Source organism: Schistocerca americana, chromosome 6, assembly GCF_021461395.2.
Source record: "Schistocerca americana isolate TAMUIC-IGC-003095 chromosome 6, iqSchAmer2.1, whole genome shotgun sequence".
Taxonomy (NCBI): domain Eukaryota; kingdom Metazoa; phylum Arthropoda; class Insecta; order Orthoptera; family Acrididae; genus Schistocerca; species Schistocerca americana.
In genome coordinates this window covers 479,096,171-479,109,303 of record NC_060124.1, presented here as the reverse complement: position 1 = coordinate 479,109,303, position 13,133 = coordinate 479,096,171, and the positions used below count along the sequence as shown (strand labels likewise).

General features: G+C 42.8%; 1 protein-coding gene and 1 pseudogene across 1 annotated transcript in view; one reads left to right on the top strand and one right to left on the bottom strand.

The window, feature by feature from the left end:
• The window catches only part of LOC124620219, a 264,043-nt gene that overhangs the window by 12,894 nt on the left and 238,016 nt on the right, over positions 1-13,133 (bottom strand). The window lies entirely within an intron of this gene.
• Positions 5,857-5,974, top strand: LOC124621100 (annotated as a pseudogene).

The window sequence follows — 13,133 nt, the reverse complement described above, 5'->3', positions numbered from 1 at the left end:
CCTCTCTTAATGCGTTGTGCCAACAAAGTGGTTTTTCGGGGTTGGGATGTGGTCCCCTTATTGTGTTTAAGGAAACGCTAGAGCGGAAGAATGTAAGCACATTTTATAGCATCATGCACTGCGTATAGTAGACGGACTATTCTGAGACGTTGATGGTGTCAGTGTGACAATGTACTGTGTTATAAGTAGTATCTGTGAGGCAATGGTCTGTGGACAATAACATCCCTGAAACGGATTGGTCTGTCCTGAATCCGTACTTAAGCCAAATGGAATACCTCTGGGATGAGTTAGAAAGTCGACTTCGGCCCAGGACAAAGGGGCTGCCATTCCTCCGTAAGCATTTAGATGCCTCACTGAAAGTGTCCCCAGCAGAATTCAACCCATCATAAAGACGAAGGCGGACACAGCCCACATTAATGTCCGGAGACTTTCGATCAGATAGTGTACAAAATAATCGCCTTCTATAAATACTTAGTTATGTAATCAGAAACATGTGGTCCATAGTAGGATGTAGCCTTTGGCGAGGTTATGCCCTCATGTGCTTTGTAAAAAAATGCTATTTTAATCTATAAATAACTAATTAAACTGTAAGGAAAGTTAAGAAGTTGTTAACAACAAAATATTAAAAACTACTAAGAAAAGAAAAAAAGAAAGTTTGTACTGCCTATAATCATGCCTCTGAGCGCATACTATCAACAGAAGTCGTGCAATAAAGTCGACATACAGGAGCAACATGCGTCAGAAGTACTGGGAAAGTGATTGACAATCAAACTCGAGCGAATCGAGTAAACGTACGAGTAGGGATGCGTAAAGAATGAATGAATAAATAAATGGGTCTAATGACTGAGACATGGAATGTGAAGAGCGAGCTTTGGGTCGTACCTTCTGGTAGGGTGGGGCAGGCAATTGGTACAAACACCGGTGGGGAGCGGGAAGTTATCCCGAGTCAACGGCTGCTAACCAAAGCGAAAATATTTGCAATAAATATATTATGATACCAAAAACTTGGTTTTATATTCATATTTCGCATGTCTATTTTGAAGCACAAGTGCTTTCTTAGTATCTCCGCACTGTTTCCCAACACTTTTTACTATTTATGATAGAAATAACGCCACATATATGGTACTATCTACAAGGTGTTTCAAGAGACACATCTGCACAGCTATTCCTCTAGGTCACAGGAACGGTCACTTAGCTCTTTTTCCTTCATTGTCATTTCAGCTCTCCTCAAGAGCACAGCCTGGTGGCGGACAAAACTGTTTTTCAGTTGCATGTTTAACAAATATATAATAAAAAAATACGACAATCATTTAGCTTTAAAAACCATACATAGATGACAATTTGACTAATTTTGAGTGTAGATAAATGATTCACATGAGAGTTTAAATACATAGGGTTGAGGATATTGATGCTCTTACGATATAATGGTGTTGCTGGTGATTTATGAAGAAACTCACAAATCCGATGGAGACGAAAAGAGGTTTGCAGGAATGGGGACCATGAAGAACTGCTGGAGGTATATGTTATTGAGTAGAAGGGAGGCAGAATGATGGAGAAATGGTTGGCTGCGACGATGTAGTACAAGGCTTGGGTGGAGCTTTGTAGGCTGATAGGAAGGTTATATGTCGCGAGGAATTTCATGACGTAAGAGTTTACTGAATTTCCGGCAATTTCATTTTCTTCCATTCTTTTGTTCTGAGTCATCAGTCCCCTAACAGGTTCTTTTTATGCGGCCAGCCAAGAATTCCTCTCCTGTGCCAACGTATGCATTTCTGAGTAGCACTTGCTCCCTACGTCCTCGTTTATCTGCGGGATGTATTCCAATCTCTGTATTCCACTACAGTTTTTATGCTCTACAGTTTCCTCTAGTACCATGGAGGTTTTTTCATGATATCTTGTCATCCTGTACCTTCCTCTTCTCACTGTTTTCAATACGTTCCTTTCTTCACCGATTCTTATCTTTTCAGTCCACCTGATTTTCAACATTCTTCTGTAGCACCAATTTCAGACGCTTCGATTCTCTTCTCCACCGGTTTTCACGCAGTCCATGTTTCACTACCACACAATGCTGTGCTCCAGACGTTCATTTCCCAGAAATTTTCCCCCCAAATTAAGGCCTATGTTTGATGCCAGTCGGCTTTTCTTGGTCAAGAATGCTCTCTTTGCCTATGTTAGTCTGCTTTTTATATCCCCCATCGTTCATCCGTCGTGGTTTATTTTGCTTCCAACGAAGCAGAATTCCATGACTTCGTCCCCATCATGACCAGCGGCTTTGACGTTAAGTTTCTGGCTATTCCCCTTTTCTGCAACTTGTCATTAGTCTCAGTTCATATTCTGTACTCGTTGGACCGCTCATTCCACTCAACATACCCCTTCATTCGTCTTCATGTTCACCGAGGACAGCAATCTCATCCGCGAATCTTGTCATTGATATCTTTTCCTCTTGATTTTATCCCACACTTGAACCTTCCTTTACTTTCCGTCGTTGTTTCTTCGATGTACAGACTGAACATTAGGGGCGAAATACTGAATCCCTGTCTTACACTTTTTCCAAAGCAAGCACTTCGTTCTTGATCTTCCAATCTATCTCTTCCCTCTTGATTTTAGTGCATATTATATATCACGTGTCTTTCCCTGCAGCTTCTCAGAATTTCAAACAACTTGCAAAATTTCACATTGTCGAACGCTTTTTCTAGGTCTACAAATCCTTTGAGCGTACTTTTTATAGGTTTTGTTTCCATTATCAAGTGCAAGGCCAGAATAGCCTCTCTGGGGCCTTTGCATTTCCTGAAAGCAAACCGATTGTCACTTAACAGATCCGCAGTTTTCTTTTAAATTCTTCTGCGAATTATTCTTTCCAATAGTTTGTGTGGATAAGATGTTAAGCTGATTGCGCGATAGTTTCTTCACTTATCTGCCCTTGTTACCTTCGGAACTGCGTGGATGACATATTTCCGGAAGTTTGGTGCTACGTCACCAGTCTCATGGATTCTACACACCAGTTTCAATATTCGTTTGGTTGCCATTCCCCCAGCGATTTTAGAAATACCAACGGAATGTTATCTTTTATAAATTATAGAGCGCAGCAATCAGTCGTCCTTTTTTTTTTTTTTTTGCAGGTTTTATTTGGCAACATTGATAATGGCTAGGCACGAGCCGAAATGTGGAGTTGCCAAATAAAACCTGCAAAAATAGGACGATTGATTGCTGCGCCCTATAATTTATAAATCATATCACAGTTGCTGAGTGCACCCACTTTCCTAATGGAAGGTAACCTGAGAAATGTTATCTAGCCCTTCTGTTTTATTTTATTTTAAGTCTTCAAGAGCTCTTTCACATTCTGACTCTAATACTAGGTCCCATACGTCTCCCTTATAGGCTACAGTTTCTTCTTCTATGAAGCCAAGATTGTGCAAGATGCACTGTCTACTGATTAAGGATTTTGTATTGAGAGCAAATCAAATAAAGAGGAAAATATTGTTAATATTTGCAGCCATTCTTCCTAAGTTGCTACTACAATATGTTTATCTTGTAGATAACAGATACATATGTTTATCATCATCGGGTCCTAGTAGCTGCGAAGAGATGGTGGCGCTCACCTATAGTGCGCGGGGTGCAGTACATTTGACAACCGTGAGCCCAGTATAACAGAGGTAGTGGCGGAGGACATACGGTGCCACATGTAATTTTACTTACGTTCGAAACAGGCTTATGCCTGTTGAAGTTATTTTCTTGGTCGTGATGCAGCCGCTGGACTGAGACTTCTGAAGAAGGCTATATTATTATAGCAGAAACCATGGTCAAGGTTTAAAATAAACACATTTTAGCGCAACTTTGTGCTGTTTTTCATTCGAGACAATTTCGTAACGGTTGCTGTTGTCGTTGCCATGATGAAAATAATGACTTTTTAAGAAAATGGCGGGAAGCAATATTTCTTTGCTAGGGCCGTTAATATTGAGGCACAACTTTTTTGTTATAATACAAGTTCATACATACTGCATTAGGTTTACAAGCAGTAGAGCTGTAGCAAACAATAAACCACTTCCCATACATTTTAAATCACGGAACTCCATAGGGAAGCACAGCTTTACACAAAGACCATGAGTCGTCTACTTACGCAGGTTTCAAAGACTTTCGCCATGGTTCCGGCTCCTGGGCCAAGCCTAGGGACATGCAACAGAGCACCGAAAACGCAGTAACACTGAAAATGCGTTTTGCAAAGAAAAAAAAGGGAACGTAGAACGTTTTCCATTTCCAATTTTCATGTATCGAACGATCATCAAAACATTTATTTGTCAATGTGTATAATTAAATCGTTGTCCCGGAACCTATTGCCAGTTGGATGCTGCGTGTATAATAGGTTCCAGAGCCAACGAAAATTTGATTTTCAACATTTCGCATAATTACTGTGCGAATTTCAAAATATAAAGAGTTATCACAATCTACTCATTGAGAAGCATATCATGTGTTATAAGCTTAACACAAGAAGACAAGTATAGCAGTTAGAAACAGTGTGTGTTGAGACAGGGAAACTGACGGCGCGCAAATACCCGGGCCATATTCGTCCAGTACTTGAGAATGAGAGTATTTAGCGTATGCCAGCAAACTTCACACGTGAATTCAAACCTCCACGAAACTTCTTCTCGCTCACCCCCCAGACAAAATGATGAAAGGAAAAAAAAAGTTAATCTCTTTACTACATTTTCGTTAGTCATACATTCAGACTTCAACATTAGGCATGACGTTTTAATTTATTACTTCTTTACTACTAACTTTACTGGCAACACACATTGCAGGCAGTATCTACATGGGCACTGAGCACTATGGGACTCAACTGCTGAGGTCATTAGTCTCCTAGAACTAATAACTAGTTAAACCTAACTAACCTAAGGACATCACAAACATCCATGCCCGAGGCAGGATTCGAACCTGCGACCGTAGCCGTCTTGCGGTTCCAGACTGCAGCGCCTTTAACCGCACGGCCACTTCGGCTGGCCAGTATCTACATATATCGCAAAATGTACCTGCAAAGTTATATTATTGTACAACACATTGTTCAGGCCATATGACATCATAAACATCGAAAAGTGTGAAAAACTACCTTTTACTTAAAACGACACGCAATAAAAGTACAGTGTCAGGCATATCCCTTTAATTTATTTCTTCTTTGGCTCAAATGGCTCTGAGCACTATGGGACTTAACATCTGGGGTCATCAGTCCCCTAGAACTTAGATCTACTTAAACCTAACTAACCTAAGGACATCACACACATCCATCCCCGAACCTGCCTCGAGATGACTGGGTGTTTGTGTTGTCATCATTTCATCATCATTCATGAAGAGTGACGAGACTGGGCTGAGAAAACATTGGGAATTTGTACGGGTGAGGATAACCGCGCAGTTGAGCGCCCCACAAACCAAACATCATCATCATCATCATCATCATCATCATCATCATCATCCATGCCCAAGGCAGGATTCGAACCTGCGACCGTAGCGGTTGCGCGGTTCCATACTGAAGCGCCTAGAACCGCTCGGCCACAACTATTTCTTCTTAACTGGTAACCCTATTCGCAATGTATTTTGCAGACAGTATCTACATTTATTACTGTGTGCATCTGAAAAATTATGTCATTGTTCGACGCGTACTGGGGTCGGACAAAAGTGTGGAAACACAGTGAGAAATGTGTATTCGAAAATAATGCAGACACTGGCGTACTCTGCGTGCTATGCTGTCTTGATTGATCACCACGACACTTATGCCATGTCGTCAATGCGTTACAACTGTCAGTCAAGATCAGAACAGTGTTATGTGTAGTTGTCGATGCATTATGTCGCAGCTAAGTGAATTGGACCGGCATCGGCGTTGCCGCAGTGGAAACACCGGTTCCCGTCAGGTCACCGAAGTTGAGCGCTGTCGGGCGTGGCTGGCACTTAGATGGGTGACCGACCGGGCCGCCATGTGCTGTTGCCATTTTTCGGGGTGCACTCAGCCCTGTGATGCCAATTGAGGAGCTACTCGACCGAATAGTAGCGGCTCCGGTCAAAGAAAACCATCATAACGACCGGGAGAGCAGTGTGCTGACCACACGCCCCTCCTATCCACATTCTCATCTGAGAATGACACGGCGGTCGGGTGGTCCCGATGGGCCGCTTGTGACCTGGAGACGGAGTGTTTTTAAGTGAATCGGAACGTCGGCAAATTATCGATGCTGCTACGGTGTGTGCTTCCGCAATCAACGTAACCCAAGTACTTCGCGTTTTAAGATGCACTATGTCGATGATTTATGCCGCATACAGGGAAAGCAGAAAAGAGTCATCCGCTAAGTCACAGCCCGGACGAAGGAGTACATTGAGTGATCGTGGTAGACGGTCATTGGAGAGGACTGCAACGAAACATAACAGGAAGGCAGCTGCAGCAGTCATTGTTGTTGTGGTCTTCAGTCCTGAGACTGGTTTGATGCAGCTCTCCATGCTACCCTATCCTGTGCAAGCTTCTTCATCTCCCAGTACTTCCTGCAACCCACATCTTTCTGAATCTGCTTAGTGTATTCATCTATCGCTCTCCCTCTACGATTTTTACCCTCCACGCTGCCCTCCTATGCTAAATTTGTGATCCCTTGATGCCTCAAAACATGTCCTACCAACCGATCCCTTCTTCTAGTCAAGTTGTGCCACAAACTTCTCTTCTCCCCAATCCTATTCAATACCTCCTCATTAGTTACGTGATCTACCCACCTTATCTTCAGCATTCTTCTGTAGCACCACATTTCGAAAGCTTCTATTCTCTTCTTGTCCAAACTGGTTATCGTCCATGTTCCACTTCCATACATGGCTACACTCCATACAAATACTTTCAGAAACGACTTCCTGACACTTAAATCTATACTCGATGTTAACAAATTTCTCTTCTTCAGAAACGCTTTCCTTGCCATTGCCAGTCTACACTTTATATCTTCTCTACTTCGACCATCATCAGTTATTTTGCTCCCCAGATAGTAAAACTCCTTTACCACTTTAAGTGTCTCATTTCCTAATCTAATTCCCTCAGCGTCACCCGACTTAATTCGACTATATTCCATTATCCTCGTTTTGCTTTTGTTGATGTTCATCTTATATCCTCCTTTCAAGACACTGTCCATTCCGTTCAACTGCTCTTCCAAGTCCTTTGCTGTCTCTGACATTGTAATTCTGTCATCGGCGAACCTTAAAGTTTTTCTTTCTTCTCCATGGATTTTAATACCTACTCCGAATTTTTCTTTTGTTTCCTTTACTGCTTGCTCAGTATACAGATTGAATAACATCGGGGAGAGGCTACAACCCTGTCTCACTCCCTTCCCAACCACTGCTTCCCTTTCATGCCCCTCGACTATTATAACTGCCATCTGGTTTCTGTACAAATTGAAAATAGCCTTTCACTCCCTGTATTTTACACCTGCCACCTTTAGAATTTGGAAGAGAGTATTCCAGCCAACATTGTCGAAAGCTTTCTCTAAGTCTACAAATGCTAGAAACGTTGGTTTGCCCTTCCCTAATCATTCTTCTAAGATAAGTCGTAAGGTCAGTATTGCCTCACGTGTTCCAATGTTTCTACGGAATCCAAACTGATCTTCCCCGAGGTCCGCTTCTACCAGCTTTTCCATTCGTCTGTAAAGAATTCGCGTTAGCATTTTGCAGCTGTGACTTATTAAACTGATAGTTCGGTAATTTTCACATCTGTAACACCTCCTTTCTTTGGGATTGGAATTATTATATTCCTCTTGAAGTCATAGCAGAACTGAATGTCGCGCTCGCAAACCGTCAATGCCAAATCTACACGAAGGTAGCTCCATAAGCTGGTAATTGCTGGGCCAGCTGGAATTCCAAAACAACTCATCAGTAATTCAAATTCCTGTGACAGGAAAACGTGGTTTCGAAGCCATAATTCCTTTACTACTGAGAAATGGAATACAGCCATTTGGTCGAACAACTCTTCTTACACACTGTTTCCAACTTCGGGCCCAGTTTACTTCCCAAGAGTGAAACATGACGGAGATTTCGTGATGATTTTGGCAGCGATATGGCGGTATTCCATGCGCCCCATGGTTACTCTGCGTGGTCGCACTACAGTCAAGGATTATGCGGCGATTTTGGCTGATCCGGTCCGTCCCATGGTACAGTGTTTGTTCCCGAGAGGTGATGCTGTGTTCCGAGACGACAGGTCCGCTGTTCACACACCTTGTATCATTCAGGGCTGGCTCTGTGAGCACGAGGACGAATTGTCACATCTCCCCTGGCCACCATAGTCGCCATACCTCACTATTATTGAGTCTTTGTGGTCTAATTTGGAGAGAATGGTGCCTGATTGCTATCCATCATCATCGTTACCGGTACTTGCCACTATTTTTCAGGAAGAATGGTGTAAGGTTCCCTTGAAAACCATGTAGGACCTGTATTTATCCTACACCGTATTAAGCATGGTAATGTGCTTTTGCTGTTTCCATATTTTTGTCCCTATATTTTTGTAAATATACGAGGGTCACTCAAAAAGAAATACACACTATTTTTTTTTAAATCCATCTTTTATTCTACATGTTTGAAAGTTTTACGGTGTGTAGACAGATCCTTTAGGAACAATATTTTCTTTTCTCCACACAATTTCGAGCCCTCTCAACTGCCTTATACCATCTTGGAACCAGCGCCTGCATACCCGCAAGGTAAAATTCTGGACCAACCTGTTGGAGCTACTGTTTGGCAGTGTGCACAAGGGAGTCATCATCTTCAAACCTTGTTCCAGGAAGAGAGTCTTTCAGTTTCCCAAAGAGATGATAGTAACATGGAGCCAGGTCAGGACTGTAAGGCGGGTTTTTCAGTGTTGTCCATCCGAGTTTTGTGATCGCTTCCATGGTTTTTTGACTGACGTGTGGCCATGAATTGTCGTACAACAGCAAAACATCCTGCTTTTGCCAATGTGGTCGAACACGACTCTGTCACGTTTGAAGTTTCTTCAGTGTCGTCACATATGTATCAGAATTTGTGGTGGTTCCACTTGTCATGGTGTCCACAAGCAAGAGTCCTTCGGAATCGAAAAACACCGTAGCAATAACTTTTATAGCAGAAGGTGTGGTTTTGAATTTTTTTTCTTGGGTGAATTTGAATGATGCCACTCCATTGATTGCCTCTTCGTCTCTGGTGAAAAATCATGGAGCCGTGTCACAATTCTTCCACGAAATTCATCTCCACCATTCTCGTACTGTTCGAAAAGTTCGCTGCACACCATTTTTCTTGTTTCTTTGTGAGCCACTGTCAACATCTTGGGAACCCACCTGGCACAAACCTTTTTTAACGCCAACACTTTCAGTATTCTGCAAGCACTTCCTTCCCCTATCCCAACGTAGCGTGACAATTCTTTCACTGTGATGCGTCTATCAGCAGTCGCCAATTCGTTAACTCTCTGCACATTTTCTGGAGTGTGTACAGTATGAGGACTGCCACTGCGAGTACAATCCTCAATATTGCCGTGCCCGCTTTCATCACGAAACCTGCTTCCCCACCGACTAACTCTACTGCGATCGACAGCAGCATCTCCATACACCTTTTTCAACTTCTTGTGGATGTTTCCCACTGTCTCGTTTCCACAGCACAGGAATTCTATGACAGCACCTTGCTTCTGACGAACGTCAAATGTAGCAGCCATTTTGAAGACATGCTGTGACGGCGTCACTCACGGGAACAGGTTGAACTAAGTTTGAAAACAAGCGGGAAGGATGTATTTACACACTGTAAAACTTTCACACATGCAGCATGAAAACTGTATTTTTACAAAAATAGTGTGAATTTATTTTGGAGTGACCCTCGTATTTAGTTCAGGAGATATGCGAAGGAAAGTAGCTGTTACTTAAAATTTCGCGCAGCGAAACTTCACCATCAAGCAGGACGTTTTAATTTATCACTTCTTTCCTATAAACTCTGTCCTTAACACACTTTGCAGACAGTTTTGACGTATATCACTAAATTAGCTGCAAAATTATATAACTGTACCTCTCATAATGAGATATGACGTCATAAATATTGGGATGCGTCAAAAACTAATTTGCCCTTAAAATGGAGCGCAAATTAGCGAGACTGTATTTATCCAGTGTTTAGTAATGAGACCACCTAGTGACTTCTAACAAATTTTAAGCACAATGTCAATCCTTTCGTGAACTTTTTCTCGCTTACGTGTCTAAAGACAAATATTAATTACATTACGTGATTTTTAAAGTAATCTGACATTTGTCAGGCATTATTACATATGGTTGGTCGACCATTTAATGAATCGGGGATTTACTGGCTGCAAATTAGATCGGAACTGCTGTCTTGCGGCTGTTTTACTGCATCGCTGTAGCCCATACAGTGACAAGTGGACCGCGTCTACTCATGATCTCCGATTTCATCCAAATGTTTGGTATAACCCTATACAGCATGGATTCTACAAGACCTTAACACGAATCCAGAAGTATATGGCTCCAGAGGTCTACGCACAGGTCAAGCAACTCCCACAAATTACGGCATGGTGGTGTACGGGCAAGCAGCTGGCGCTCGAGAAGTGTTCCATTAGGTACATATCAGGCACATTTGCTGGCCAAGACATCAATGTGAGTTCACTATAATGTCCCTCAAACCACAGTAACACGATTCTGACCTTACAACTGTAGGAAGATGTCATCGCCGTTGGGGGAGATCTATAGGAATCAGCATGGGTTTCGAAAAAGACGATCGTGTGAAACTCAGCTCGCGCTATTCGTCCACGAGCCATAGTCACAGGTTCCCAGGTAGATGCTGTGTTTCTTGACTCCCGCAAGGCGTTTGATACAGTTCCCCACAGTCGATAATGAACAAAGTAAGAGCATATGGACTATCTGACCAATTGTGTGATTGGATTGAAGAGTTCCTACATAAAAGAACGCAGCATGTCATTCTCAATGGAAAGAAGTCTTACGAAGTAAGAGTGATTGCAGATGTGCCGCAGGGGAGTGTCGTAAGACCGTTGCTATTCACAATATGTATAAACGACCTTGTGGATAACATCGGAAGTTCACTGAGGCTTTTTGCGGATTATACTGCAGTATATCGAGAGGTTGTAACAATGGAAAATTGTGCTGAAATGCAGGAGGATCTGTAACGAATTGGCGCATGGTGCAGGGAATGGAAATTGAATCTCAATGTAGACAAGTGTAATATGCTGCGAATACATAGAAAGATAGATTCTTTATCATTTAGCTACAATATAGCATGTCAGCAACTGGAAGCAGTTAAGTCTATAAATTATCTGGGAGTAGGCATTAGGAGTGATCTAAAATGGAATGAGCATATAAAATTAATAGTAGGTAGAGCAGATGCCAGACTGAGATTCATTGGAAGAATCCTAAGGAAATGCAATCCGAAAACAAAGGAAGTAGGTTACAGTACACATGTTCGCCCACTGCTTGAATACTGCTCACCGGAGTGGGATCCGTTCCAGGTAGGGTTGATAGAAGAGATAGAGAAGATCCAACGGAGAACAGCGCGCTTCGTTACAGGATCATTTAGTAATCGCGAAAGCTTTACGGATGTGATAGATAAACTCCAGTGGAAGACTCTGCAGGAGAGACGCTCAGTAGCTCGGTACGGGCTTTTGTTGAAGTTTCGAGAACATACCTTCACCGAGGAGTCAAGCAGTATATTGCTCCCTCCTACGTATATCTCGCGAAGAGACCATGAGGATAAAATCAGAGAGACTAGAGCCCACACAGAGGCATACCGACAATATTTCTTTCCACGAACAATACGAGACTGGAATAGAAGGGAGAACCGGTAGAGGTACTCAAAGTACCCTCCGCCACACACCGTCAGGTGGCTGTCGGAGTGTGGATGTAGATGTAGATGTAGACTTCAAGCATGAAGCGACGCAGGTGGTACGCAATAATGTTCACATAGTTCAATGCTGTCATGATGCCTTCGATTACTACCACAGATCCCGCGGAGGCCATACTCACTGTACCTAATAACATAATTCTGCCCTCACATGCCTGCGCCTGTGGTGCCGTGCGTGGTTCGTGCAGACATTCTCTAGATGATGACGTGCAGCGACCCAACCACCGATGTGCGATTCATTCGACAGGCGACGCGTTTCTACTGATACACGGTGAACACTCAGTGATAGTTCAAATGGCTCTGAGCACTATGGGACTTAACTTCTTTGGTCATGAGTCCCATAGAACTTAGAACCACTTAAACCTAACTAACCTAAGGACATCACACACATCCATGCCCGAGGCAGGATTCGAACCTGCGACCGTAGCGGTCCCGCAGTTCCAAGCTGTAGCGCCTAGAACCGCACGGCCAGTTCGAAGACTCAGTGCTGCTGAGTCCGCTGTAATCATAAGTGACGATGTCGTTGGATCAACACAGGAACACGCAGGGGTCGTGTGACGTGGAGCTCCGTGGTCAACAATCAACGGTGTGCTCCGAAACACTTGTGACTGCACCAGCATTTTATTGTGTCGCCACATATGCCACAGGTCGTTGCCTATTGTAACGCCCCAAGGACAGAAAACCCCAATTAACAAAGTTTGTGGTAACTTAAAGTATGGAAGTGAGCCATCTTGGCAGTGACGGCAACTATTGACGATAAAATCTACACTGGTAATATTATGATTAACACCAATATCAATCAAATACTGAGAATAGTATACAAAAAGGGGAGATAAAAGGAAACGATTATCACAGATTCTTTATCAAATATCTATAGAATAAATTCAAAATCATATGAATGAAGGTTAAATCCCAGATAGTAATGCAGTCAAAGACAATAATTACCATGGAAGAGAGTTGTGGCCGCATCGAAAAGGAAATTCAGTGCGACTACAATGCAACTATCAACCGCACACAGGCAGGGTGACGACTCCAGCGAGCGATCAAATGGTGTAAATTGCCCTGAAGATGACCCCATCGCGGGTTGAAACCGGTTGGCGACTAAACAAATAATGCGATTGTGACTGTCATTTTGAATAATTGGCTCTACATTTTGTGATGAGCCATGGTCGTCCAATACCGTAGGGCCAAACCGTTATTTCACCGTCCTTCAACTACTTTCCATAGGTGTTCACGACAGTAGTACGCCAACAGGTCAT